The sequence below is a fragment of the Lissotriton helveticus genome, chromosome 3_1 (genome assembly GCF_964261635.1).
Source record: "Lissotriton helveticus chromosome 3_1, aLisHel1.1, whole genome shotgun sequence".
Taxonomy (NCBI): Eukaryota; Metazoa; Chordata; class Amphibia; order Caudata; family Salamandridae; genus Lissotriton; species Lissotriton helveticus.
In genome coordinates, this window is record NC_136061.1 from 1,446,124,436 (window position 1) to 1,446,152,120 (window position 27,685).

The window sequence follows — 27,685 nt, forward strand, 5'->3', positions numbered from 1 at the left end:
TTAAAGAGGAAATGTATGCAGTCATCAATTTATGGAGAGAATATGTATGGAATTTGAAATAAGTGGCTTACAGCATCGTGGTAAGAAAAGTAGCTTTAATGAAGACAACATGCAGTACCCCTGACTGCTTCAGGCAGACCGCAATCCCACCAACCGCCGTTCTCTGGAACCCTGATATATCGGTGTTCCAAGAGAACGTGAACAATCTAATACTAAAGAGACAACAGGGAATAAAACATTACTACATTGAGTTTACCCTTTTTTTTAAAGTCAAGACCCTTGTCATAAAATACATATAATGAAAAAAATAAAAAACAAAAACAAACAAAAAAATAAAGGTGCAATGACTAAGAACATAAATATAAGACAGCAAAACATAAGCATGAAAAACATAGTATATATCACTTTATGCTAAATATACAATAAACATGTATTCCCCAATAAAAGCATAACATAAGCACGAAAAATATGGTAGGTATAACTTTGTGTTAAATATACAATGACCATGTCTTTCCAATGAAGGAAACAGCAAACTAAAATTATAGAAAATAAATGATGAGCTGTACTAATGATACCTGCTTGGAATTTTCCAAACACTAAAACTCCTCCGTAGGGACTCCTCAGGAATCAAAGCATGTTCATCGTGTCTAACACAAACACCACGAGACGTGTTGGGAACAACTACCGGTTGTCTAGCATTCACATGTGAATCTGCACATTTTACAGGATCCCCACCAACATACTGAGGGACAAAAGCATCATTTTTTTTAACTTTAACAATTCGAGAGGAATTCCACCCATTTCGACCTTGAACCCTTACAGCGTAGCCACACACTTTGTCAATCACCACAGAGTCGGAAAACCTTGCCTCACCTTTCTTCACAAAAGTAGGAGTTTTAATTTGTACAAGATCACCTACCTTAAACGGACATACGTTGACATGTTTTCTTCTATCATAATGCATTTTCTGTTTTTGCTGAGCACACTCAACATTGTAAAGAAGCTGATCATTATGACTTTGAAAAGGGAAACTAGATTTTAAAAACCTACTCATCCAAGCTGGTCTAAATTGCGAAACAGGTTTCCTTCCCTTGAGGGCCTCAAAAGGAGAGAAACCTGTTGTGGAATGCGGAGTGGTTCTATAAAACCACAACATGGACTGAATGGCATTATGGACATCACACTTATTGGCAAAAGCCCACCGTATACACTTACTCAACACTCTATTAAAACATTCCAAGACTCCATTAGTTTGTGGGTTGTGAAGGGAACTCTTAAGATGCCGAATGGAACTTTCACGTAAAAATGTCTCAACTTCACCAGCGACAAATTGGACACCATTGTCTGAGATGATCTCTTCAAGTAAACCTTCACTCATAAAGAGATCTTTGAGGAAAAGGATGACAGCTTTGGAATCTGGCTCTCCACCAATTTTACAAGCAGCCATTTGGAATAGTAATCTACGAGGACCAAAGCAAAGCGAGAATTATGTGAAAGAATGTTGAATGGCCCCACTAGATCAATTCCTAACTTTTTCCAAGGCCCAGAAGGACAATCAATGGGTGTCAACAGTGGGTTACACATTTTAAAAGATTTATCAGTAGTAGAACACACACAACCATTCTTGACCAACTCATCAATTTCACAGTCCATCTGCGGCCACCAAACTTACTCTCTCACCCTCCTCTTGGTCAAAGAAGAACCCAAATGACCTTCATGCACTTTGGTTAAGATACTGCACCTCAGCTCAGAAGGAGGAATTAACTTATCACTTCTTAATAAAAGACCATCTTCTATGGTTAACTCCTCTGACACTTTAAAAAAAGGTTGAAGATTAAACTCTAAGTTTTTTCTCTAGGCCAACCAGAGATGACCTTTTCCATGACTTTATTTAAGACAACATCACATTTCAGACTTCCTCTCCACGCTTCTTCCGTGAACTCACAACAATTCTCTACATCTAATGCAGCAATAAAACAGCACTCATCATCACTTTCATCATTCAACTCATCCTTCTCAACAATAGGATTTCTTGACAATTATTCCGCTCTCACATTTCTTCCTCCCGAAATATGAACTACCTCAAAATTGAATTGTAGCTGGAGTACTACTGGGCCTCCCATCTCCGCTTCATCTCTGAATGGTCGGCGTGGGAGAGTGAGAAGGTATGGTTCGATATGGACAGAGCAGTGACTGGGAGATCCATTTGGGACCTCCCCTGGCTGCCCCGGACCTCATGCTCCCGTAGTGCCAACATTGTCCTCCACACCTAGACTGTACTTGACATTTGGGACAAAGTAGCAGTTTCTAAGGGCGTTGCCACTTTCTTGTCCCCTCACACCCCCATCGCTGGGAACTCACAATTCTAGCCTGCTATCAACCCCCAAGTTTTTTCTGACTGGCTGGATTGTGGATGCAGAACGATTAGAGATCTGTTTCTGGGCAATACAATTAAATCCTTTGATCACTGCAAAGAAGAGTTCCAACTCTCAGAGGGAGCCAGACTACAATACATACAGCTCCGTAATTGGGTACACATCTTCTTTGCAACAGGCCGCCACTCGAGCGATCCCCCCCTTTTGAATGCTTAGTTCGCTCCTTTGACAACTCCAAGGGGCTAATATTCCGAACTTATCATGCTTTGCAACACCCCTCCACCCCTATCAGCGTCAATGGCAATCGGCCGCCTCTTCTGAAACCGCCCCCGCCCAATGGAACCGTCTGTGGCAAGACATCCCGAAAGTCTATTGATGCATCTCCCAATGGGAAACTGCGTACAAGATTATGACTCATTGGCATTATACTCTCCTTAGACTGCATAAGATATTTCCCACCACCTCTGTGTTTGAGATGCTCGTACCCCCAGGGTGACTTTCATCATATCTGGTGAGCTTGTCCGCTCATGCCCCTCTACTGGAAAGAGGTCCTAAGTCATATCAAAATGGTGCATGGCTTCCCCCTGCCTGAAACCCCAGTTACAGTACCCTTAGACCTTAAACCTGACAATTTGCATGCACTAACCTGCAGTGATTGGCACATGGCCCTCCGCATGCTAGGTGCTGCTAAACAACTTATTGCCCTATACTGAAGGATAGCAGAGACTCCTCCAATTAATGTCTGGTTCACACATTTGTGGCATACTGTGACTATGGAGTTGCTTACCACACGCTTGCAATCCTGTGACACCCACTTCACCAAATTATGGCAGCCACTAGTCTCCTACCTCTGTAAAATGGAACACGTCCGTCTTCAACCTCCAAAGCTTCGGGCCCTACGCTTCTTTGAGGACACTGTATATCCTCCTGTTCTTGAAAGATCCTCTGCATATCCTGACTGAGCTCCCCCTTGAAACATTCCCCACGCACTCCGTTGGACGAACTGGCCATTCTATGCCCTGGCTTCCCCCCATGCCATCCCCCTCCCCTTTTTTTTCTCTTTCTCGCTACAGTCTTTGGTTATACCTCTCTGGCTTGGTAGTAACTTCTGCCTTACCTCCCTGTATCTCTCTACTCGCCCACCACCACAACCATGTCACATACTTCAGACAACAAATTTTCAACATCGGCCTCAGAGTCCCCACCTACAACAGAAACCCTAGTGTTTGTGCATTTGTTGGTTAGGCAAACTTTTGCAAAATACCCACATTTTCCACCCACCCTACATTGTGCATTTCTGCCAGGGCACACCCAATTCCCTTTTTGATGTTAAGGAAAACCACATCTGGAACAGAAATTTCTTTGCTTAAAAAAAGAGTTTTGTTGTGTAGGATTGGCAAACGACGTTCTTGAATTTGAGGACGATGCAAAATGCATTTTAACTATTTTTTCCTTGGCATTCTTTGTTGAAACAGCATTAATGTGATCATCAGTTTTGTCCTCTAATTCTGTGGCTGATTTGAAAGAAGTCTCAATACTTTTTGCAATCCTGATGCTTTCTGCTAAAGAGGGATTACCTAACGAAATTAATTTCTGCTTGATAGACTTTTCAGTACAGTGGCAAACAAACTGTCACGAATGAGCTGCTCTCCAAAATTTTCAAACTGACCTTCCGCAGCTAATTTGCGCAGAGCAGAAATATAAGTGTCAACATCTTCACTTTGTTTCTGCTCTCTTCTGAAAAACTTATGCCTGGAAATAACTAAGCAGGGATCAACCTCAAATCTGTTGACAAGTTTCTTTACAGCTTCTTCATAAACATCTAGTTCAAGCCCTCCTTCAACATAAATCTCAGGTAAATGCTTAAAAGTTGACCTGCCCTCAAATCCTAACGAGTGTAGAAGCAAATATTTTTTCCTCTCTGGCCTGTATCTAGATGCACCTATCGTTCCTAAATACTTTTCAAAGGAATCATGCCACTGCCTCCATTTAATGGGTGGATCGCCAGGTGTATCGGAAAATCATGGAGGCAGATTTACAGATTGCGTATTGGTGAAATTGATAACAGTCCAATAAAAAAAATAGGATGATAAATTCTATATTTCTAAATAAGTGTAAAAACACACACAAATTTCTGTGCTTGATGCTTGTTAGATTCGTTCAGACGACGAATGCTGAGAGAAACTCTTAATCTGGATAGAGTGTTGAAAGCTGCCATAGCTAAGGAGTGTGCTGAAAGACAAGCTGCTGGCACGGAGGCCAGAGGTGCCCGGAGTAAATCTGTCATGAGTATAAAAAGTAAGCCAAAGTAAAAATCTGAAGGACACAAAGTGTTGTGTTAGAAATTAATTTCTGGTTGGCTAAGGCTTGCACCAAAGCCAGGCAGAAACCACCACCCTAGTCAGGGAAAGGGAGTTACACGCCAAAGATAACTCTTGCTCACTCCTTTGGTAGCTTGGGACCAGCAGTCAGGCTTATCCCGGATGCCATGTGTAAAGCGTTTGCGCACGCACACAGCAACAACATCTCAGGCACACCACAAAAGGAACTCCACACAAGGTTATATCAAAAATAGCCTTTGTATTCTCATAACACATTAGAATAGTACTCACATAATATATGTTGTGCCACCTGGCACTAGGTGATATCTACACTGGATTATATACACCTGACAGGGCCCACTGGACCACTGTCAGAACCATCACAGAGTGAATTTAGTAAAAGTGAAACATATCATAAACGTACAACCAGTAATCACTGGTAACCACTGTACTTAGCATCCGCCTGTAACATAAACCACATTATGCACAGTATCACATTAGGCGCTAAACACATTGTACGCCAACCTCATCAGTCTAACCTCTTAGACCCTAACCTCCTAAGCATAACTCAAATTAGGGGTAAAAACTCACAGTAGGAAAGAATCTCACTAGCATAAACACATTATGCACACTATCTTGTCCCTAAATGTATTTAGAGGCATGAATCACAGTAAAGCATCACATTTCCTAACATCGCAAAAATCACTGACCACCTGGCCAACTGGCCTTCTCAAAGGGGCTCAAATGCCCTGTGTCCAGAATGTCAGGGCTGCTGCCTATGCAGCGGAATCCAAAAATGCGCCATTGCGCTGACCTAAACGTTGCAGCTGGCACTAAGTGCTGCGCAGCTTTTAAGCAAGTGAAGGCCTGGCAACACTGTGCCTCATGTGTCCCTCTCAGGGACTTCTTAACCTCATGCCCAAAATGTTGCAGCTGCCCATGCTGGTTTGGCGCAGTTGTGGCACTTCTCATAAAGGGGGCCCAGCACCCCTGTGGCCTCTGGACCCCCACGTGGCACTAAACACATGCCCCTTCGTTTCGGCAACCCGCTCTCTGGCGGGACCACCCAGGCATCGACAATGCACCTCAATCTTGCCCCTAAACCCTGGGGCCCACGGGGCTCTCTCTCGTACCCAACAAAGAAACTACACCCCCAACGTTGGAGCTGCCCGCTGCCAGACGGGCCACTCAGCATCTCTGCGTCCACCAAGCACTACACAACTTGAGTCCCCACGCACCGGGCTCACTGGCCCCGCTCTGGGTCTCCTCGCCTTAGCAGCACTTCACAAGCCATTGAGCCTGGTCGCGGCTGGTCGCTGATCGATCCGGATCACCCAGGTATCCAGTTCATCCCTGCAGTCAAGAACCCTCCATTCGGGCCACGCATCCCTTCCAACAGGACCCTGAGTCCTTGACTACTAAGTCAAGAAACCATCCCTCCCGCTCCCAGAAACCGTGACCTTCTCACCAACTGAGAAGCCCTGGAACCCCGCTGATTATCACATGTTGGCGCCCCGCCTACCCACGGCGCTCTGTCCCTCCAGGACATCCTCCACATCCCCGCTGCTAGGATAATATGGACGCTGGCCACGCATCCACCGCCAGCCTCAGGACCCGTTGTCCTCGGTCAGGTACCACCCTGAATTCCTCATTATTCGAGAGACCCTGGACTCTGCTGCATCTGTGCAGACACCTCTCGTTGGCGCCCCGCATACCCACGGCGCTCCGGCCTGAACCCCCTCTTCCAGGGTTATCGTTAACCTCCAGGCAATGCATTTTTAGTCCTGATGATGATCCTTTATTTTGCATAGGATCGAAACGCCGTCGACAGTTTATGTAGTTCTCACGCTAGTTTCCCATTGTGTTACCCAATTGTGTTTACTACATGTGGTCAGCTTGGTTAAAATTTAACTCATTACCAGCATCCCCCTACTTTAGAATTGCCTGCAAATTACCCTTTTGTGTTATGTTTTTGGTTTATCCCTTTATGTTATATGTACTGGATACAAGACTGTATCCCACTGTATATTTGTTCACCCAATTTTCTGAAATTCTAACAATTGATTACATTTTGTCCGGCTGGATGAGTTTTCTTATAGTACACAGTGTTGTCTATAAATTTACTAAATGCTTTATCCTATGGACTATATTAAGGACCCTTGTTTTTTGTAATAACTGTTACCCCTGGTCCTTGATTACCTAGAGGGTTCCCTTGTTGTTTTGAAATAGCACTTCTCTTGTGAGGCTGGGCTTCCCTTCACTCCTGGTAGCCCTGTGTTGCCGTCGGCGGCCTCTGCCGCCTTTTCTTTTCACCCGGGCCCCCTCCTGGGACCCTGGACTTTACTGCACATCAGGCAGGGCTCTCACCGGCATACGGGAGCCCTGCTCAACACCGCCATGTTTATGGCTCTCCCTCATCCGTTTCCATCTGTCAGGCCCGGCCCACAACCAGGCGGGCCTGCGGACGGCAGCGGAGATCTTGTTCCTCAGCAGCAATGAGGGGTAGACTCCCTCTTCTCAAAACCATATAAATCAGGGTGAGCACCCGCTAGGGCGGATAACGCGGGGTGGGCACCCACATCCATAAAAAAAGAATAAATCAAATGCGCCAGAAGCGCAGGGTGGGCACCCGCTCCTCTTCCCTCCTGCAGGGGGAATCCCCATGTCGGGATCTCCTCTGCATGATTGCAGCTCAGCGCTGCGTAGCCCTCGTGCTCCTTTCCTTCAAAATCCAGTGCTCCCAAGCCGCTAGAACAGGCAAAAGGTCCTGTAGTTTCAAAGAATCAGACCTCAGTGAAGATGGGGCAATGCAGGGCCCAGGGAGGCAAGCCCTCCCGGCAGCCTCCCCTGGGCCCCCCCAGCAGCCCGCCCTGCAGGTTCAGGATCAAAAACAGAACAACATCATGGGGTCACATCCCCTTTATTTATACTAGCATTTCCCTTTGTGTCACAGCACAGGGCTTGGGGATACCAGTCAGAACTGGTTTAGGGGGGATTTGGAGCACTTTGTTTTAGAAGCTCCTCTTCCCCTTTGTCAGGCTCAGTGATCAGACACACCACAGGGGGTGGAGCCAGCATTGTACAGCCTGGGCACAGTCCGATTCAGAGTCAGGGGATTACCCATCCTACTACTCTGAGCCCAGGTGTCCCTATTCAGCCTAGCTGACTCACCCTGCCCCTCCTGGAGCCACCCACACCCCTCAGCACCTGTCACTCACAAGCCAGACATGCAGTTCACATCAGGCAGGCAGACACACAGCACATAGAAATGCCAACTTCTAAAAGTGGCATTTCTCCACCAGTCACCATAAATATGGGCATACCATTGCGCAGCCTTTATCCTCACGGGTTCATACTTACTAAACTTGACCCTGCACTCCTCTCATACCAGGAATTACCATGGACACACTTATCCCCTATGCATTCCTATGGAAGGGCAGGCCAACCTAACCAATGTAACACAGAGAGCACACACACCTTAAACTGGACCCACAGTGTTAAAGTGCTCAGAGGCCTAAAATCACCAACACCAGGTTACAGAAAAAGGCTAGGAAAATGCAAAAGTTTCGGGGTGAATCTGCCAAAAAGGGCCAAGTCCAACATGCTGTCTACAAGTAAAACAAGTATTTGCAATGCAATAAGCCTCGCATTCATGTGAGTTTGAGCTATTGGCATTGTACATGACAATGCCTTTTATTTATGTTTTGGGTTTTAAAACATAAATAAAAGGCATTGTCATTTACAATACTAATAGCTTGAACTCTCGCTAATGCGAGACCTTTTGCATTGCAATAAAGGGCCCTTTCCACCGCTTGTTAGATTGTAAATATCAGAGGAAGAGTCCGGCCTGCGACGTCTTCAAAATAGTGATAAATAGTGTCATGAAGAAGATGTGTAATTGTTGTAAATTACTCAGATACAAAGTTGACGACCTGTACGTAACTCACAGTGCACTGCAGCATACTTATTACCCATGTTACCTATTTTAGTAAGTGCTTGAAATAGAAAAAATAGAAGTGCAGGTACCCTGTAGCAGATAACCTGCTTATTTCTGAGAAGTGCCGCACTCTTCAATTAATAGAATAACATCACTCTTTAGAAGTGCAGGTACGTTCACTCTCAAAATAAAATAGTGCCGGTACTCAGTACCGGCCCATTTAAAGCAATGATTTTACTAGTATTGGAAGTGACGACGTTCAGAAAGCACACCTTTCTGCAGTAGGCGCGTTAAATCACTGAGCTAAGTGAAACCACTTGGCCAGCAGATACGGAACAAAAAAGTTATTTCAACCACATAGCGTTTCATACTGCAACTTTATCCTATCTATGAGCTGCTAATACTGGATGTAATTAGTAACCAATACAAAGGTCCTTAATTTGCCTGAGCTGTTTTTGGTGGTAATAAGTAATTTCCTTAAGGGCACTGCTTATAAAAAGAGACTACCTCCGAAGTGGGTAGTGATAACAATACAATATACTGAACGGCAGCTGTGTTAATTTACGCACCTTGTCCAGCAACAGGCACAAACATATTGTGTATCAAGTGAGTGTGAAACTGGGCCCTGAATCTGGGGGCCACATCACTTAATCACATAGTTGGGGGCCAACGGCTAAGATCGCTCAATGCTCCCTTAAATAGAAACACCACGCCTCCTGCAAAAGATTCTTAGTTTCGCTTTTTATGCAACACCCCCATGCCCTCCACCCTTAGGAGCTTTAAAGTACTGCTCCTTTCTTCTGAGCCTAGAGTGAGATGAATTTCTCTCGCTCTGTTCCAATGATCACTCTTTCTCTGTATTATTACTATTTATTTTATCTATCTTGCAGAAGTTAAACGCACGCGCAGATGGCTTTTTGAAAGGCGCTTGGGCAGGCACCATGCTTTCATGTTTGAGTGACGACATCCAGGAACTGTTTTAGCGCGTACTTTATCGGAGCTGTGACAGCTGGCTGTAGTCCAGTCTGCAGCCCTGCCTATCTGTGACAAAGAAATTATTGATCTTCAGAACATCTCCAGGCAGTGTCATGGAGGCTGGAGGCAGAATGACCAAGCAGTTCCCACTGCTGTTACCCAAGGATCCAGACCAAAGGGTACATGACGCCTTCATCACAGCGCAGGCATCCAGGCTAGGACACACTGGTGGGATCCCATATGCTGAGCGGAACTATGAAAGTTCTGCACTCCGCAACAAAACCAAACAAGCCTTTGCAATGCAATAGGACTTGCATTTACTTGAGACCTATTGCATTGCAAACAGTAGTGATCACGGACAACGGGATGGAGAGGGGGAAAAGGCACGGACAACAGGAGTGCAGTCAGGGTGGGGGGAGAAGGGGGTGAGAAAGCACGGACAATGGGAGCGCGGGCGGTGGGAGGGGGCGAGAAGGCACGGACAAAGGGAGTGTGGGGAGGGGGCGAGAAGGCAGGGACAACGGGAATGCGAGCGGGGGAAGAAGGTGGCGAGAAGGCAAGGACAACGGGGGGGAGTAGAGAAGGCAGTAGGAGAACCTCATTAAATAAATAGTGCTCACAGTCTAAATAACACGTAGTGAGTACCACTCGAAGTAAAGGGGCCAGTACCCATGGGAGGGTACAAATGACGGCATTGCCGTAATAAGAAGGGACTAACAGGCCTATAAACCAATCTCAAGGCAGCATTTAGGAGGACAAAGACATAAGCCAATGAAAAATATGGACTGCAAGTAGGCGGGGCAGATCTTCCCCAGAGCAGCGCTTGCGAGCTAACTTGTTATGTTTTTGATGTAGATTTTGTTTCCACACAAATTTAAATGACGTTCCATTGGACAGATATGTAAAAACTGTGGAAAAGAGAACCATTTTGTGATGGTTTGTAAAGCAAAGGAAAAAGCAAGTGCACACAAATCCAAAATGGACTCCAGAACATTCCAGAAGCAACTTTCGATGCACCTCCACAAGGCCAAGCGGTGACATCACTTGAGGAAAATTGACACTGAACGAAGTTAATTGTCATCTAAATCATCATTAAACAGTTTGTCCACCTCAATATCCAGTGAAAGTGAGGAAGACGATTGCGCCATGTCCATGTTTACCTCAAAGAAACGTGCACATGTCAGACTGGCTGCATGCAAGGAAAAATTTAAATCAAAGAAAAGTTGGCTAGCCATAGCACCAAAGTCATGCAAACATTGACCAAAGGTTACATAGAAAATTAATGACTGCTCAATACCTTTCATCAGCAACATTAGCACATTGATAAACATAATGCCTGAAGAGAAAAACAATTAATTATTTCCATTGCTTTGATTTAGGCCATTGGAAACCAAAAAGTATATTTGGGTTGCATCCACACCCATAAAAAGCCAAGGTTAATTTGTAGCAACATTGAAACACATGAAAACGAAGGTGCAGGCACCCATCCATGTGCATCAAGGTACAGCGGCAAGTGCGTGCATTCTCAGTTTCAGTTCTTCTACTGACATGGGACTGATTTCTGTGAATTACAGCATGAATGCTCACCATGAAATAGTAAGTCCATGTTCTTCATTGTATCATGGTTTGGGAAAGCTAACAACTGTTAAAATAAAGTTACACATTAATGCTGATGTTTGTCCTGTTTCTCAGAGACATAAACAAGTTTTTTTTTTAATTTACAAGAAGCTGTAGAAAAAGAATTTGAATCATTACTCAAGCATTACATTATTGAGCATTCAACTGGTTCGACGCCATGGGTTTCTTCCATAGTGGTAGTGCCCAAAAAGGACACTGAAGAAGCTTTACTCACATGGGTTGATGTGCACCAAGCAAACAAGGCAATTGAATGAGAATGACATTCAGGTCCATATATTGCTGACATGACAATGCAATTAAATGGTACAAAGGTTTTCTATCGCCTTGATTTAAATAAAGGTTATCATCAGTTGGAATTCAAAGAGGACTGCAGGTATATTTCAACCTTTTCTACACATGTCGGTCTGTTTCAATATTAAAGACTCAATTTTGGTGTGCAATTGACTGCAGAACATTTCCAAGACATCGTTTGACGTATCATACAGCCGGTTGCGAATGCATTTAACTATATTGATGGCATATTGATTTTCGGAGCTACATAGAAGGAGCGTGATAAAGCTCTCACCAAAGTATGTAGCTTTTCTGACAGGGGTATGACACCTCATCCTGTTAAAGTATAAGCATTGTCAAATGCTGATCCCCCACAAGATGTTTCTATGATGTGTTCTTTTCTTGGCATGGACAGTTACTGTTCAAGATACATTGAAGACTTTGCTACCATAAGTGCTTCCTTACAAGAGCTAAAAAAGAAAAATGTTTCATTCAAGTGGTCACAAGAATGTGAGAGGCGTTTCAAGAAAATTACCCAAGACATTGAAACTGCTAGTGAAATGGCATATTTCAATCCAAAGCTTCATACAGAGGTTGTTCTGGTTGATGCTAGCTCTGTTGGGTTAAGAGATATCTTGGCACAGCACAATAGACGCCCCCATGCTTGAAGGTATTTTGTGGCTTATGCCAGTAGAAGTTTGTACCAAACTCAATGTGCCTACTCTCACCCAAGAAACAAAGTTTGGCCATGGTATGGGCTTGTGAACATTTCCATCTATTCCTGCATGGAAAGCCTTTTATGCTGTAAACTGATCATCAAGCTTCATTGGCTATCTTTGGAAATCCAAAGGTCAAGATGCCTCCTCGCATTGAACGGTGGAGACTCTCATTGTAAGAGCATGATTACACTATTGTTGATCATCCAGGGAAGGATCAAAACCCTGCTGACTACTTTTCTAGAGTACCTATATAAGGTCAAGGTACTTCATCCAAGACTCAAGAAGCCTACATTAATTGTAAAGTCAAATACTCCAGGCGCCATATTGTCACCCCAGATTATCACTGCCCTGAGCCATGATAGTGACATGCTGAAGTTGAAAAATATAATTGCACATCATTCGTGGAACCGACATGCCAGACCTCTCACCAGTGATGATGAATACCAAAAGTTCAAAAATGCTAAAGATGAACTGTCTATAACTTAGGAAGGAGTTATATTGCGAGGGTGGTGAATCCTAATTCTGGAAAGTTTAAGACAGAAAATAATTGAAGTGACTCACAAAGGACATTGTGGTATTATTGCCAACAAGAGAGCTCTCTGAGATCAAGTTTGGTTTCCATATTCAGAGGAAAGGGATGAAAAGTAACTCAGGGTCTGTCATTTATGTAACTGCCTCTCGAAAAACCTTACTCAACATACTCTTACTATGTCAGAACTCCCTAAGCATGTATGAAAGAGAATAGCAATTGATTTATTTGGTCAACGCGACAATGGACATCATCTGATGGTAATTGTGGACGAGTACTCTTGATTTCCATTAATTGAGGCTCTCTCATCCACAACTCATGAGCGAGTCATTGAGAGACTTGACTGCATTTTTGCAACATGAGGTGTTCCCGCCGTTTTAAAGTCTGATAATGACCAGCTGTTCAACAGTCCAGAATTCAAGGACTTTCTGGAGCATCTGAACATAAAGCATCCGAAGAGTATACCTTTGTGACAGCAGGCCAAGGGTTTTGTTGAGCTTTTTATTAGTACACTAAAGAAAGCAGTACAGCGTGCAACTCTTGAGAGGGTCAATTGTCAAACTGTGTTGAATTTCAGCCTACGAGCGTATGGTTCAACACCTCACTAAACCACAGGCGAAAGTCCTGCAACTTTGATGTTCGGGAGAGATAAGACAAGTAAGTTACCTCAATGGACCAACAAAAGAGAAAGAGGTTAGAATAGAATTCACATGAAGGACTTAATTAATAGGAAACAGATGAAATTCTATGCTGACAATAGGCTACATGCAAAGAACATTGAGTTTAAGACAGGAGATTTAGCGATCGTCTGCCAGCTGTGAAGTAGAAAATCTGATTATTCATATAATGCTGCACCTTTATACGTTGTGTCCACCAAGGTACATAATATTGACTGCCCAGCCTCCTGGGAATTCTGTTACCAGAGACTCTTTTCACTTTCAGCTTTTGATTCATCGGTCTTCAGATCAAGATTGTGAGAGAAAGACTGAACCTGAAAACCCAGTGACTGCTGTTACTTCTTCACTGTCTTCGAAGATCTCTTACAGTGAAGATGAGAGCTCCCAGCTTCCAGTAACCAGACCAGGTTGAATATTTAAAGTGGGGCAAAGCAAACACAAGTAGATGATAGGCAGAGCGCTGACATTTTTCAGACACTCACCTTCAGTCACAGATCTGGGTTGAATACATCATTGTTCTTTAGCTCACTTCGCCACCCCAGTTCAGATCTAGCCATATGCAAATCAGTCTTGACCCTGTTCCTAATGGGAACAGTCCAGCCTGAACTGCCAAGCCATGTCTTCCCTAGGCCGGAAACAAGCTTCCTGTGACCAGTTTCGGGGTAACACCCCTCATAAACGAGGCTAGCTTGAATCCAGTGGTAAGGTGAGCAAGGGACCCACGTCTGGACATAGCCGGCCAACTTAGGGTGAACAAAGCAAACACAAGGAGATGATGGATGGAGGAGCGCTGAGAATTTTCAGAAAAATCACCCCCAGTCGCAGATCTGGGTTGAATCAATCACCGTTCGTTGGCTCACTTCGCCCCAAATTCAGACCGAGCTATATGCAAACTAGTCTTGACCCTGTTCCTCATGGGAACACTCCAGCCCAAACTGCCAAGCCAGGTCTTCCCTGGACCGGAAACAAGCATCCTGGGACCTGTTTTGGGGTTACACCCCTCATCAGCCAGGCTAGCTTGAATTCAGATGGAAAGTGAGCAAGGGACCCACGTCTGGACATACCCTGCCAGCTTAGGGAGAACAAAGCAAATACAAGGAGATGATGGACGGAGTGCTGAAACTTTTCAGAAACTCACTTGGTTGTCCCATGAGGAACAGGGTCAAGACTGATTTGCATATGGCTGTGTCTGAACTGGAGTGGCGAAGTGAGCTAAAGAACGATGATGGATTTCACCCACATCTATGACTGGGGCGAATTTCTGCAAAGTTTTAAATAATAAAAGTGCCAAGAAGATTGATTAAAGAAATGTGATTATATATATATATATATATTTAACAAAAAAGGTGTCCCCTCAAGGAAGCCGCACACATGAAGGTAAATCTTCACGCTTTTATTGGTGAAAGCTGCAAACTGGAGGACAGGACATATCCCCCTGTAATCTTAAACGCCCGACACGTTTAGTGCTTCCAAGCACTTAGTCTTGGGCAAAGTAAATAAACAGTCACATCACTTCCAGCGCCTGTATTTCATTCAGGAGACCCGCCCATTAGGGGCGTAGACAGTCGCACTGCCTCTTGGTCCCTGTAGTGCTTGTCTATCTTCCTCATGTGAGTCGTGCATGTGCTGCCACATTCAAAACATCAGTGGCCAGTGGGTTGGCAAACATATCTCGTTCACTCCGGGTTGTACCGTAGGACTTTCACCACGTCCCTCTTGTCCACTGCACTGCTGCACCCTGCCGGGCGTCAGCTGGGATCCGCATCACCGTGGCAGGGCCTCCTCACGGCAGGACTGGCCGTATCATAATCCAACAAAAAAGACGTCCCCTCAAGGAAGCCATACACACAAAGGTAAATCTTCACGCTTTTATTGGTGAAAGCTGCAAACTGGAGGACAGGACATATCCCCCTGTAATCTTAAACACCCGCCGCGTTCCTTGCTTCCACGCACTTAGTCTTGGGCAAAGTCAATAAACAGTCACATCACTTCCAACACCTGTATTTCATTCATGAGACCTGCCCATGTGGGGTAGACAGTCGCACTGCCTCTTGGTCCCTGTAGTGCTTGGCTATCTTCCTCATTTGAGTAGTTCATGTGCTGCCACATTCAAAACATCAGTCCCCATATTCATATACATATATACATACAAATAAACATATATATATATATATATATATATATATATATACATATATATGTATGTATATATACATACATTTATATATATATATATTCACTGAAAAAACCATAGGTTATAGACCATATATCGTTAGGAATTAGCATTTACAAAACCTTATTTTACTCACACAAAACCATTGAAATTCCATATATAGTTAGTTGCACTAACTATATATCGCGCACCCGCAATCCACTGCTGATGATGTCACATATTACATCATTCATGACATGGTCAGTGACATCACTGAAGACATCACTGATGACATCTCAAATGACATCACTGATGACATCACTGATGACATCATCCAGTGACTGTGTGTTTCTGTAAAGTTTAAATATGTTTTACATATTGAAGAATGAGTAGATGTATAAGTGTCTGGATGAAGCATTTAGTAGGTGGGTGACTGACTGTATGAGTGAGTGATTAAATGTGTCTCACTGAGTGCATGGGTTAGTGACTAAACTGTCTTAATTTGTGCATTATTATGTCTGTTGTTCTGCAAACTGCTGCATGTGTTGATCAGTAGCTATATGAGTAACTATATGGGTTATTAATTGATTGTCCAAGTATTTGTATGGGAGACTGAGTGTATGTGTGGCTGGCTGGGAGATGTGTGACTCTGTGCAGATCAATGTGTACTTGTATCAATGATTGTATAAGAGAGTAAGTATGTGTTAGTATATGTTTGAAAATGTAAGGTACTCTATGTTTAACTGTATAGATTAGAAAATGGAAGTGTGATTGATTCTTTACAGGACTGACTAGGTGTGTGAGTAACTCCATGGATGAGTGGCAGAGTGTGAGTGTTTGTATAGGTGTATGAGTGCATATGATAGTGTTGTAAAGATGAGTGATTGTATGTATGAATGATTGTATGGGTGAATGAGTGAATGTGTGTGTAGACGTAGGAATCAGTGAGTGCGTATGTAGTAACTAGTATTGGTGTGTCAATGGTTTCAAAAATTATACTCTGTATTTAACACTGGGTGTAACAGAGGTTATATTAAAGTGTGAGGAGATGCATTGTATTGTCACATTAATGATATCATCATTGATGTGACCATTGATGTCAAATGAGATATCATCAGTGATGTCATCAGTGATGTCACTGACCATGTCATGAATGATGTAATATGTGACATCATCAGCAGTGGATTGCGGGTGCGCGATATATAGTTAGTGCAACTAACTATATATGGAATTTCAATGGTTTTGTGTGAGTAAAATAAGGTTTTGTAAATGCTAATTCCTAACGATATATGGTCTATAACCTATGGTTTTTTCAGTGAATTTTCAAGGTTTTGTAAATGCTAATTCCTAACTATATATAGTCTATAACCTATGGTTTTTTCAGTGAATTTCAATGGTTTTTTAATAGCAAATATCATAAGCTGTCGAATGTCAAGTACGTGGTAAGTAAAAACATTTTCGTGTTTATGCACACTGATCTGCTTTGAATGCTGCCCCCCACCCCTCATTTCTATTAGGAGTACTCTCTCTTTGCAGATAGTGAAGGGTAGTTAACGCAGGCCTTTGCCCCCGTTGTAATCCGTCGTGCCTGCTTCTCTCTCCATTTGATTGATTGTTCTCTTTGGTTCATTCTCTATTTACAAACAAGCACAGAGTCGCAATACTCTGTTTAGTCTTTGCAGATAGCGAAAAATCGTGTAAAAAAACAAAAGGAATCGAGCAAAATCAGTAGGCCACTAATGGGATCTCTTTTTGACCTCGCTAAAATAGAAACATTAAGAACAACCTGTTGAAAATAGCAATGTGTATGTACATAAGCGGCGTCCATTTGTGTTCACAGTACCCCTTGTTGATTGTTTGAATCGAGCATTGAATTGTCCGAAGTTGGTTCTCTTAAGGATCTTCTCTGCCTGCAAACGAGGAAGAATAGGAATATTCTCTCTCCCTTTGCAGATAGTGAAGGGTAGGTAACGCAAACCTTTAACACGTCGTGCCTATTTCGTTCCTCATTGATTGATTGTTTGCCCAAACATTGACTGTTTGGGAATTGGTTCTTTTTGGAGGTATTCCCTGTTTGCAAATATACGTAGGAAAATCTTTGCAAGTAGTGAAAGGGTAGGTAATGCGGACCTTTCTCCCCCGTTGTAATCTGTCATGCCTATCTACTCCCAACTGATTGATGCACCTGTTTCACCCGGACCATTTACTAGAGATACGTCATCTGGCCCGACCAGAGAGCACCCCTAGTGAAAAGGACATATGCAATAATAACGAAGTGATCACTGTATCCTGTTAACAGAAACTTTAGCATGAAACAACCTGGAAAGAAAAGAATAGGAAAACGAAAATCAGTAGGACACTGATGAACTTTTTATTAAATAACAAACAAAGAAACGATAACAATACGTAATGATAAAACCTATTATTGTCCTAGAAACAAGAAACGTTAGAAGTAAGCCTGTAATAAGAAACCTGAAAACATCGCCCCTCACTGCCCCAAAACCTGTCTGTCCCACCGCCTGCCACGGCCAAATAACGGCAAACTGGGAAAGATAGAAGTCAGCAGACATCCGCCCCATTCTAGAAACTTCCAACGGGCAACAGGTTTTCGGCTACGCCCAGCCGGAAGCAACACATATAAGGCGGGTCCTGCTGCCACGCCTCGGCCAGGAGATCATCACGTAGGGTGTAGCCGGAGGAGAGGCCGAGGCCAGCGGGACCCGGCCAGGGGGATTGACAACGCTGGAGAGTTGCAGGGGGGGGAATGTCCGTGTCCTCGACCCTCCCCTCTCTCTCCCAGTCCGGCCGCGGTGGCCCTTGACAGTTGCAGGTAGTCCCGCCACATTCTCTACCGGTCCGGCCACCAACGGCCGGGGCCGATGGGATCCGGCTGCAGCCGATAAACCAAGGAACCCGTTCATGGGGCCAGAGCAAGGGGCGTCCGGCCGACATCCACCGGAAGCCCGGCCCGAAGACGGACGGGACATTTCTTCTTTCTTCAATAATGGCTTTGACAACACTGGGGGGGATGTCTTGCACATGCCTCCGACCCCCCCACCCCTCGTCCTCATCGCCTGGTCCGGCCATAACAAATCTCAAGCGAGACGCCGTGGGGTGCACTGGGAGGGAGAGACGGTGCGAACAGGCCTCTCCCGCCTCCCCAGTGGAGGCTTCCCACCTGCACCCTCAGCGCTCCAGGCGCCCGGAAAAGGGTTCTTCCACTGTGGCGATGCTGCAACGTCTCGCCCGGCAGGGTGGAGCCCGTCCGCTCATTTGACCCCGCGATCGCCAGTAGCTACCGAACTCTCAAAATGGCGGTCGACCTGGCAAGAGCGGGCCCAGCATAAAGAAATGGCCCGGTCACTGGTTGACTCCACCACCGTAGTCCTCCACGACCTTGAAGATTCTAGAGGAGCCGCGGGAGTCTCCGACCCCCGCAGACACCCCCGATGGGGAATGACTGCCATGATCGCCCGTGGAGTGACGAAACTGTATCCGCGGGACGTCGGTGCTCCCATGCTGGCGCCAGCCTCACTTTGAATGACTAGAATCCTGCAGACCTCATTTCCGGTGAAAGCACACTGTGACCCGGTAGGAAAAATTGTTGCACCCCCTCCCCTTTTTGACTGATAGTTCAAACCACCGATCCTTTCCTTTGCCCTTTTACCAGAACTTTGGACTGCCTTCCCCTCTTTTACATTTTCTAGAGAAAACAAAACATTAACCACTACATTAGCATAGCAGTTGACACCAGAACTGTTTTCAAATTGAAAACCAACATCATCTTCAACAGAATCCTTTTTGTTTCTGCTGTGACCCTGCTACAGCACAGGCATTGTCCCCAGCAGTAATTCTGCAATGCCGGTAAGAATAGCTGTGGTGCCTACTGGACTCACTCACCCCCGCGGCGCCCCACGCCGTTATTTGCTGGGCGGCAACTTACTAGACATCACCTTCGTGACATCCAGATTTCAGCGCTTTCTGCTGCCTTGGAACTATTCGCACAACAGACCGCTACTGACAATCCACCCCCCGGGACGCCCCACGCCGGATACCCAAATCAGTGCGGCACCCAGGCAACATCTTCTGAATTTTCATAATTTGAAAGAACTAGTAACATGTCCTCATCAGGAATTTCCTCATGAAAAGTCTGCAATGATGATTCTTGTAACTCTATGGTCTCCAAACATTCGATAAATTCGCCATCAAGAGATTGATCAAAAAAATCATTCAAGTCATCTCCTCCTTGTGAGAATATTTCGTTATTGGTGCTGTCAATTTCAATAAATGTATTGGATAATTCAAAAGAAATTGCCACGGTCTCTTCGTTGTTTAAATGTTTTTACTGTTTTTGTTTTGTTGTATATATTTATAAGTTATTAAAGTTTTATAATCCTACTACTTTGTTGGAGTGCTATATATTTTTAATGTGACACATAAATGTAAAAACTTTGATGTACAAAGAGTCATCCCTGAAATCTTCCGCTTCAGGCTCGGTCCCCTCCCCAATCACAATACAGGATGGTTTTCAGATAGTAGGAACACGTGTGGTGTGACGGATCTCATCGGGTGTGGGCCTTGATCTACTATAACTCCTTTGAAGAGGGGTGATTCTTTACAGCTGGGGCCATAAACTACATCTGCAGGGCTAGCTGATAGCCTGGACAATCGGACACAGAGGAAGAGGAGTGTCAAAGGGTGCGGTAGTGAATAGGGCGAAAGGGAGGTGTCGGGCGGGCACAGAGTGTGATTCTCAGGGAAGAGCAGCGCAGATGGGGGGAGGTTTATTGCCCATGCATAAGACAGAGAGCGGGGGTGACCAGTGCCTGGGGAAGATGCTTGCGAGGGTGGGGACCCATGCTACGAATCGACAGCGTGCAGAGAGTGGGTCTGGTCAAGGCATCTAAAATGGCTGCCGAGCACGACAAAAGTGTGGCATTTCAAAAAAGGCAAGATGGCGCAAACAATGTTTTTCAACACTTCCTCATTTCCTTCAAATCGAACGTTAACAGACGTTGGTGCATATTACCAAAGTTAAGCGATATTTATCGCTAACGATGCTTACCAACGAATTTTTTACCGGTAAGCATCGTCAGAAATTATCGAAGATAAACCTTGCTATTATCAAGGTTTATCGCAAATGCGATAAAAAACGGCCGCAATGCATGAATATCGCTAAAAAGTCAGCGATATTCATGCATTACCGAGCTAATGCTCTTAGCCATGTTATCCACCTCCCATTGGATAACATGGCTAAGAACTGCTCAGGGCAGGTGTTAGTTTTTGGAGATATTCGCGCTTAGCGCGAATATCTCCAAAAGTTGGTAATAGGAGATATATATCTTGCATGTTGTAATGCAAGTTATTGTGGTATATGGAACTCATACCATAATCTCTCAGGAAAGCAGAAACTGATCCTTTTGGGACCGCCTGAGAAGGCCTATGGGGTGAGGGGTACTCTACTTTGCCCCCTTTTCACGTTCCGAACTATTTTATTTTACTCTCTTCTGTAATTACACAAAATAGCAGCGATAAGATGCATCAGAGACACACAGTGAGAGAAAGGAGACCGGAGATGAAGAAGAGATGTCAAATACACATTGGAGATAATATAGTGGTAGAAGGGAAGTAAATATGAGTAAACTTACCATGTAACATAAAAATGTTGCACTCTATACTATAAGTCTCATTTTATACTACAATCACTTCGCTACAACCTCATAAATTAAAAATAAAAATGAATAATGTCTCAAACAATTTTTGATTTCTAAATATAAATTTATTCTTCTGAATTTTCTAAATTTGAAAGAACTATTAACATGTCCTCATCAGGAATTTCCTCTTCAATCATCTCATCTGGAATCTCCTCATTAAAAGTCTGCAATGATGATTCTTGTAACTCTATGGTCTCCAAACATTCGATAAATTCGCCATCAACAGATTGATCAAAAAAATCATTCATGTCATCTCCTCCTTGTGACAATATTTCATTATTGGTGCTGTCAATTTCAATCAATGTAGTGGATAATTCAAAAGAAATTGCCACGGTCTCTTCATTGTGAGCCATTTTATTTTGAAATTGCTTGCTGTAAATTGCAGAAAAAAATAATCACTTTCATTTATCGTTTTTAGTAATACATAATATAAAACTAACTTTATCAAGTATTTAGTATAACAGAAGGACTGCAAATAAATAACAGAAAACATTTTTCAAATTATCTTCAAGTGTACAACATAGTTCCCCTTACAAATTAACAACTCACCTTTTTAAAAGTAGGAGAAGTGTTAGTACTGTGTAAATCAAACACCAAAAATTGACCACCAAAAATTCCTCACAAATGTACCTCAGACAGTAGTATCACAACATTTCTGTGGTTTCCTCTCATTTGAGATATATACATAACCAATTAACTTTCATCACACACAAATACAAAACCAAAGTAACATTTTAATTGGTTCTAAATTTCAACACTTTCAAATGTGTTTTCCCCATGCAATTTTCCATAGGACATTTACATACGTCTACAGCCTGAATGGCTGAACGGAATTACACCAAACTTGGCAAAATGGTACATCAAACCTAAGAGGTCAGGGAGGATCTACTATGCCCCCTTATGGTCATTTGCCCCTTCGCTTTGGCCTCCTCTTGTCTCTCGATCCTACCGAGAAACAAGATGGCGGCCGCTACGGACTGTTTGGAATGTTTACAGACGCCGGAGCACCAATCAGCTTCGCAAATCTCCGTAACGCGAAAAGTACACGAAGCGGAGCGCTGTTACAGATATATATCTTTTTTTGAACGTTAATTTCTCAAAATCCACTAGAGCACATATATTGAGACCTAGCAAAGGCACATCGGGCTACCAGTCCCTAATATTTTGCCAAGTTTCGTGCAAATCCATTCAGCCGTTCGATTATTATTATCATTATTTTTTTTTGCCCCGCGGGGCCCTTTTAAAACCTCCACATCAAACCTAGGGGGTCAGCGAGGATCTACTATGCCCCCTTATGGTCATTTGCCCCTTCGCTTTGGCCTCCTCTTGTCTCTCGATCCTACCGAGAGACAAGATGGTGGCCGCTACGGACTGTTTGGAATGTTCACAGACGCCGGAGAACCAATCAGCTTCGCTTCACAAAGCTCCGTACCGCGAAAAGTCCGCGAACCGGAGCGCTGCCCGGTCCGCTGTTACAGATATATATCTTTTTTTGAACGTTAATTTCTCAAAATCCACTGAAGCACATATATTGAGACCTAGCAAAGGCACATCGGGCTACCAGTCCCTACAATTTTGCCAAGTTTTGTGGAAATCCATTCAGCCGTTCGGGCTAAAAGTGAGGCCAACCGCCCTATGGAAAACTCAATGTTAAAAACACGTTTTGGGCCCCCCCTTTTTTCTCGGCCCCCCCTTGACGAACCCCCCCAAATTTCCAGGGGCTGCTCAGAAACAAAATGTTCCATTTTCCTGAAAATTTCAGCCAATTCCGTCCACAAACGCCAAAGTTATTAGACATAGAATTTTCAAAAATCCCATAGAGAAAAAATCCTAACTATATATACCTACTGGCGACCGCCAGTAGGTAATATATATATATATATATATACATATATATATATATATATACATACATATATATATATATATATATATATATATATATATATATATATATATATATATGTATATATATATATGTATATATTACCTACTGGCGGTCGCCAGTAGGTATATATAGTTAGGATTTTTTCTCTATGGGATTTTTGAAAATTCTATGTCTAATAACTTTGGCGTTTGTGGACGGAATTGGCTGAAATTTTCTGGAAAATGGAACATTTTGTTTCTGAGCAGCCCCTAAAAATTTGGGGAGGTTTCGTCAAGGGGGGGCCGAGAAAAAAGGGGGGTCCCAAAACGTGTTTTTAACATTGAGTTTTCCATAGGGCGGTTGGCCTCACTTTTAGCCCGAACGGCTGAATGGATTTGCACGAAACTTGGCAAAATTGTAGGGACTGGTAGCCCGATGTGCCTTTGCTAGGTCTCAATATATGTGCTGCAGTGGATTTTGAGAAATTAACGTTCCAAAAAAGATATATATCTGTAACAGCGGACCGGGCAGCGCTCCAGTTCGCGTACTTTTCGCGTTACGGAGCTTTGTGAAGCGAAGCTGATTGGTTCTCCGGCGTCTGTAAACATTCCAAACAGTCCGTAGCGGCCGCCATCTTGTCTCTCGGTAGGATCGAGAGACAAGAGGAGGCCAAAGCGAAGGGGCAAATGACCATAAGGGGGCATAGTAGATCCTCCCTGACCCCCTAGGTTTGATGTGGAGGTTTTAAAAGGGCCCCGCGGGGCAAAAAAAAAAAAAATTATAATAATCGAACGGCTGAATGGATTTGCACGAAACTTGGCAAAATATTAGGGACTGGTAGCCCGATGTGCCTTTGCTAGGTCTCAATATATGTGCTCCAGTGGATTTTGAGAAATTAACGTTCAAAAAAAGATATATATATGTAACAGCGCTCCGCTTCGCGTACTTTTCCCGTTACGGAGCTTTGCGAAGCTGATTGGTTCTCCGGCGTCTGTAAACATTCCAAACAGTCCGTAGCGGCCGCCATCTTGTCTCTCGGTAGGATCGAGAGACAAGAGGAGGCCAAAGCGAAGGGGCAAATGACCATAAGGGGGCATAGTAGATTCTCCCTGACCTCTTAGGTTTGATGTACCATTTTGCCAAGTTTGGTGTAATTCCGTTCAGCCATTCAGGCTGTAGACGTATCTAAATGTCCTATGGAAAATTGCATGGGGAAAACACATTTGAAAGTTTTGAAATTTAGAACCAATTAAAATGTTACTTTGGTTTTGTATTTGTGTGTGATGAAAGTTAATTGGTTATGTATATATCTAAAATGAGAGGAAACCACAGCCATTTTGTGATACTACTGTCTGAGGTATATTTGTGAGGAATTTTTGGTGCTCAATTTCTGGTGTTTGATTTACACAGTACTAACACTTCTCCTACTTTTAAAAAGGTGAGTTGTTAATTTGTAAGGGGAACTATGTTGTACACTTTAAGATAAGTTGAAAAATGTTTTCTGTTATTTATTTACAGTCCTTCTGTTATACTAAATACTTGATAAAGTTAGTTTTATATTATGTATTACTAAAAACGATAAATGAAAGTGATTATTTTTTTCTGCAATTTACAGCAAGCAATTTCAAAATAAAATGGCTCACAATGAAGAGACCGTGGCAATTTCTTTTGAATTATCCACTACATTTATTGAAATTGACAGCACCAATAATGAAATATTCTCACAAGGAGGAGATGACTTGATTGATTTTTTTGATCAATCTCTTGATGGCGAATTTATCGAATGTTTGGAGACCATAGAGTCACAAGAATCATCATTGCAGACTTTTCATGAGGAGATTCCTGATGAGATGATTGAAGAGGAAATTCCTGATGAGGACATGTTACTAGTTCTTTCAAATTTTGAAAATTCAGAAGAATACATTTATATTTAGAAATCAAAAATTGTTTGAGACATTATTCATTTTTATTTTTAATTTATGAGGTTGTAGCGAAGTGATTGTAGTATAAAATGAGACTTATAGTATAGAGTGCAACTTTTTTATGTTACATGGTAAGTTTACTCATATTTACTTTCCTTGTCCCACTATATTATCTCCAATGTGTATTTGACATCTCTTCTTCATCTCCGGCCTCCTTTCTCTCACTGTCTGTGTCTGATGCATCTTATCGCTGCCATTTTGTGTAATTACAGAAGAGAGTAAAATAAAATAGTTCGGAACGTGAAAAGGGGGCAAAGTAGAGTACCCCTCACCCCCTAGGCCTTCTCAGGCGGTCCCAAAAGGATCAGTTTCTGTTTTCCTGAGAGATTATGGTATGAGTTCCATATACCACAATAACTTGCATTACAACATGCAAGATATCTATCTCCTATTACCAAGTTTTGGAGATATTCGCGCTAAGCGCGAATATCTCCAAAAACTAACACCTGCCCTGAGCAGTTCTTAGCCATGTTATCCAATGGGAGGTGGATAACATGGCTAAGAGCATTAGCTCGGTAATGCATGAATATCGCTGACTTTTTAGCGATATTCATGCTTTGCGGCCGTTTTTTATCGCATTTGCGATAAACCTTGATAATAGCAAGGTTTATCTGCGATAATTTCTGACGATGCTTAGCGGTAAAAAATTCGTTGCTAAGCATCGTTAGCGATAAATATCGCTTAACTTTGGTAATATGCACCAACGTCTGTTAACGTTCGATTCGAAGGAAATGAGGAAGTGTTGAAAAACATTGTCTGCGCCATCTTGCCTTTTTTGAAATGCCAGACCGTGGCAATTTCTTTTGAATTATCCACTACATTTAATGAAATTGACAGCACCAATAATTAAATATTCTCACAAGGAGGAGATGACTTGAATGATTTTTTTGATCAATCTCTTGATGGCGAATTTATCGAATGTTTGGAGACCATAGAGTTACAAGAATCATCATTGCAGACTTTTCATGAGGAGATTCCTGATGAGATGATTGAAGAGGAAATTCCTGATGAGGACATGTTACTAGTTCTTTCAAATTATGAAAATTCAGAAGATGTTGCCTGGGTGCCGCACTGATTTGGGTATCCGGCGTGGGGCGTCCCGGGGGGTGGGTTGTCAGTAGCGGTCTGTTGTGCGAATAGTTCCAAGGCAGCAGAACGCGCTGAAATCTGGATGGCACGAAGGTGATGTCTAGTAAGTTGCCGCCCAGCAAATAATGGCGTGGGGCGCCGCGGGGGGGGGGGGGGGCAGTCCAAAGTTCCGTTAAAAGGGCAAAGGAAAGGATCGGTGGTTTGAACCATCAGTCAAAAAGGGGACGGGGTGCAACAATTTTTCCTACCGGGTCACACTGTGCTTTCACCGGAACTGAGGTCTGCAGGTTTCTAGTCATTCAAACTGAGGCTGGCGCCAGCATGGGAGCGCCGACGTCCCACGGCTACAGTTTCGTCACTCCACGGGCGATCATGGCAGTCATTCCCCATCGGGGGTGTCTGCGGGGGTCGGGGACTCCCGCGGCTCCTCTAGAATCTTCAAGGTCGTGGAGGACTACGGTGGTGGAGTCAACCAGTGACCGGGCCATTTCTTCATGCTGGGCCCGCTCTTGCCAGGTCGACCGCCATTTTGAGAGTGCGGTAGCTACTGGCGATCGCGGGGTCAAATGAGCGGACGGGCTCCACCCTGCCGGGCGAGACGTTGCAGCATCGCCACAGTGGAAGAACCCTTTTCCGGGCGCCTGGAGCGCTGAGGGTGCAGCTGGGAAGCCTCCACCTGGGGAGGCGGGAGAGGCCTGTTCGCACCGTCTCTCCCACCCAGTGCACCCCACGGCGTCTCGCTTGACATTTGTTATGGCCGGACCAGGCGATGAGGACGAGGGGGGGGGGTCGGAGGCATGTGCAAGACATCCCCCCCAGTGTTGTCGCAGCCATTATAAAAGAAAGAAGAAATGTCCCGTCCGTCTTTGGGCCGGACCTCCGGTGGATGGCGGCCGGACGCCCTTTGCTCTGGCCCCATGAACGGGTTCCTTGGCTCATCCGGTGGGGCAGGCCTTGGCGTGTGGTGCCTCTCCTGGGCCTTTCGTGCAGTGGCCTCTCCACTCCTAGGCCCTCCATGGATGCTGGCCCAGACTGGGAGAGAGAGGGTCTAACCTGCAATTCTCCAGGGTTACCGCCACCGCGGCCGGATCCCGTCGGCCTCAGCCTCTGGTTGATGGTGGCCGGACTGGGAGAGAGAGGGGAGGGTCGAGGACACGGACATTCCCCCTCTGCAACTCTCCAGGGTGGTCGTAGCAATCCCCCTGGCCGGGTCCCGCTGGCCTCGGCCTCTCCTCCGGCTACACCCTACGTGATGATCTCCTGGCCGACGGTTGGCAGCAGGACCCGCCTTATATGTGTTGCTTCCGGCTGGGCGTAGCCGGAAACCTGTTTCTCAAACAAAGGATATTGAGGCAAATGTGGCGCATACTCTCTTCTTAACCTATTGTATTCCTTAACACAATCTAGATCCGAACAAATGTTTGTGACATCACACTCAAT

At 44.1% G+C, this 27,685-nt stretch overlaps 1 protein-coding gene across 1 annotated transcript in view; it reads left to right on the forward strand.

The window, feature by feature from the left end:
* LOC144823517 (glycophorin-C-like) overlaps nt 1-27,685 on the forward strand; it is a 261,137-nt gene that overhangs the window by 19,376 nt on the left and 214,076 nt on the right. The window lies entirely within an intron of this gene.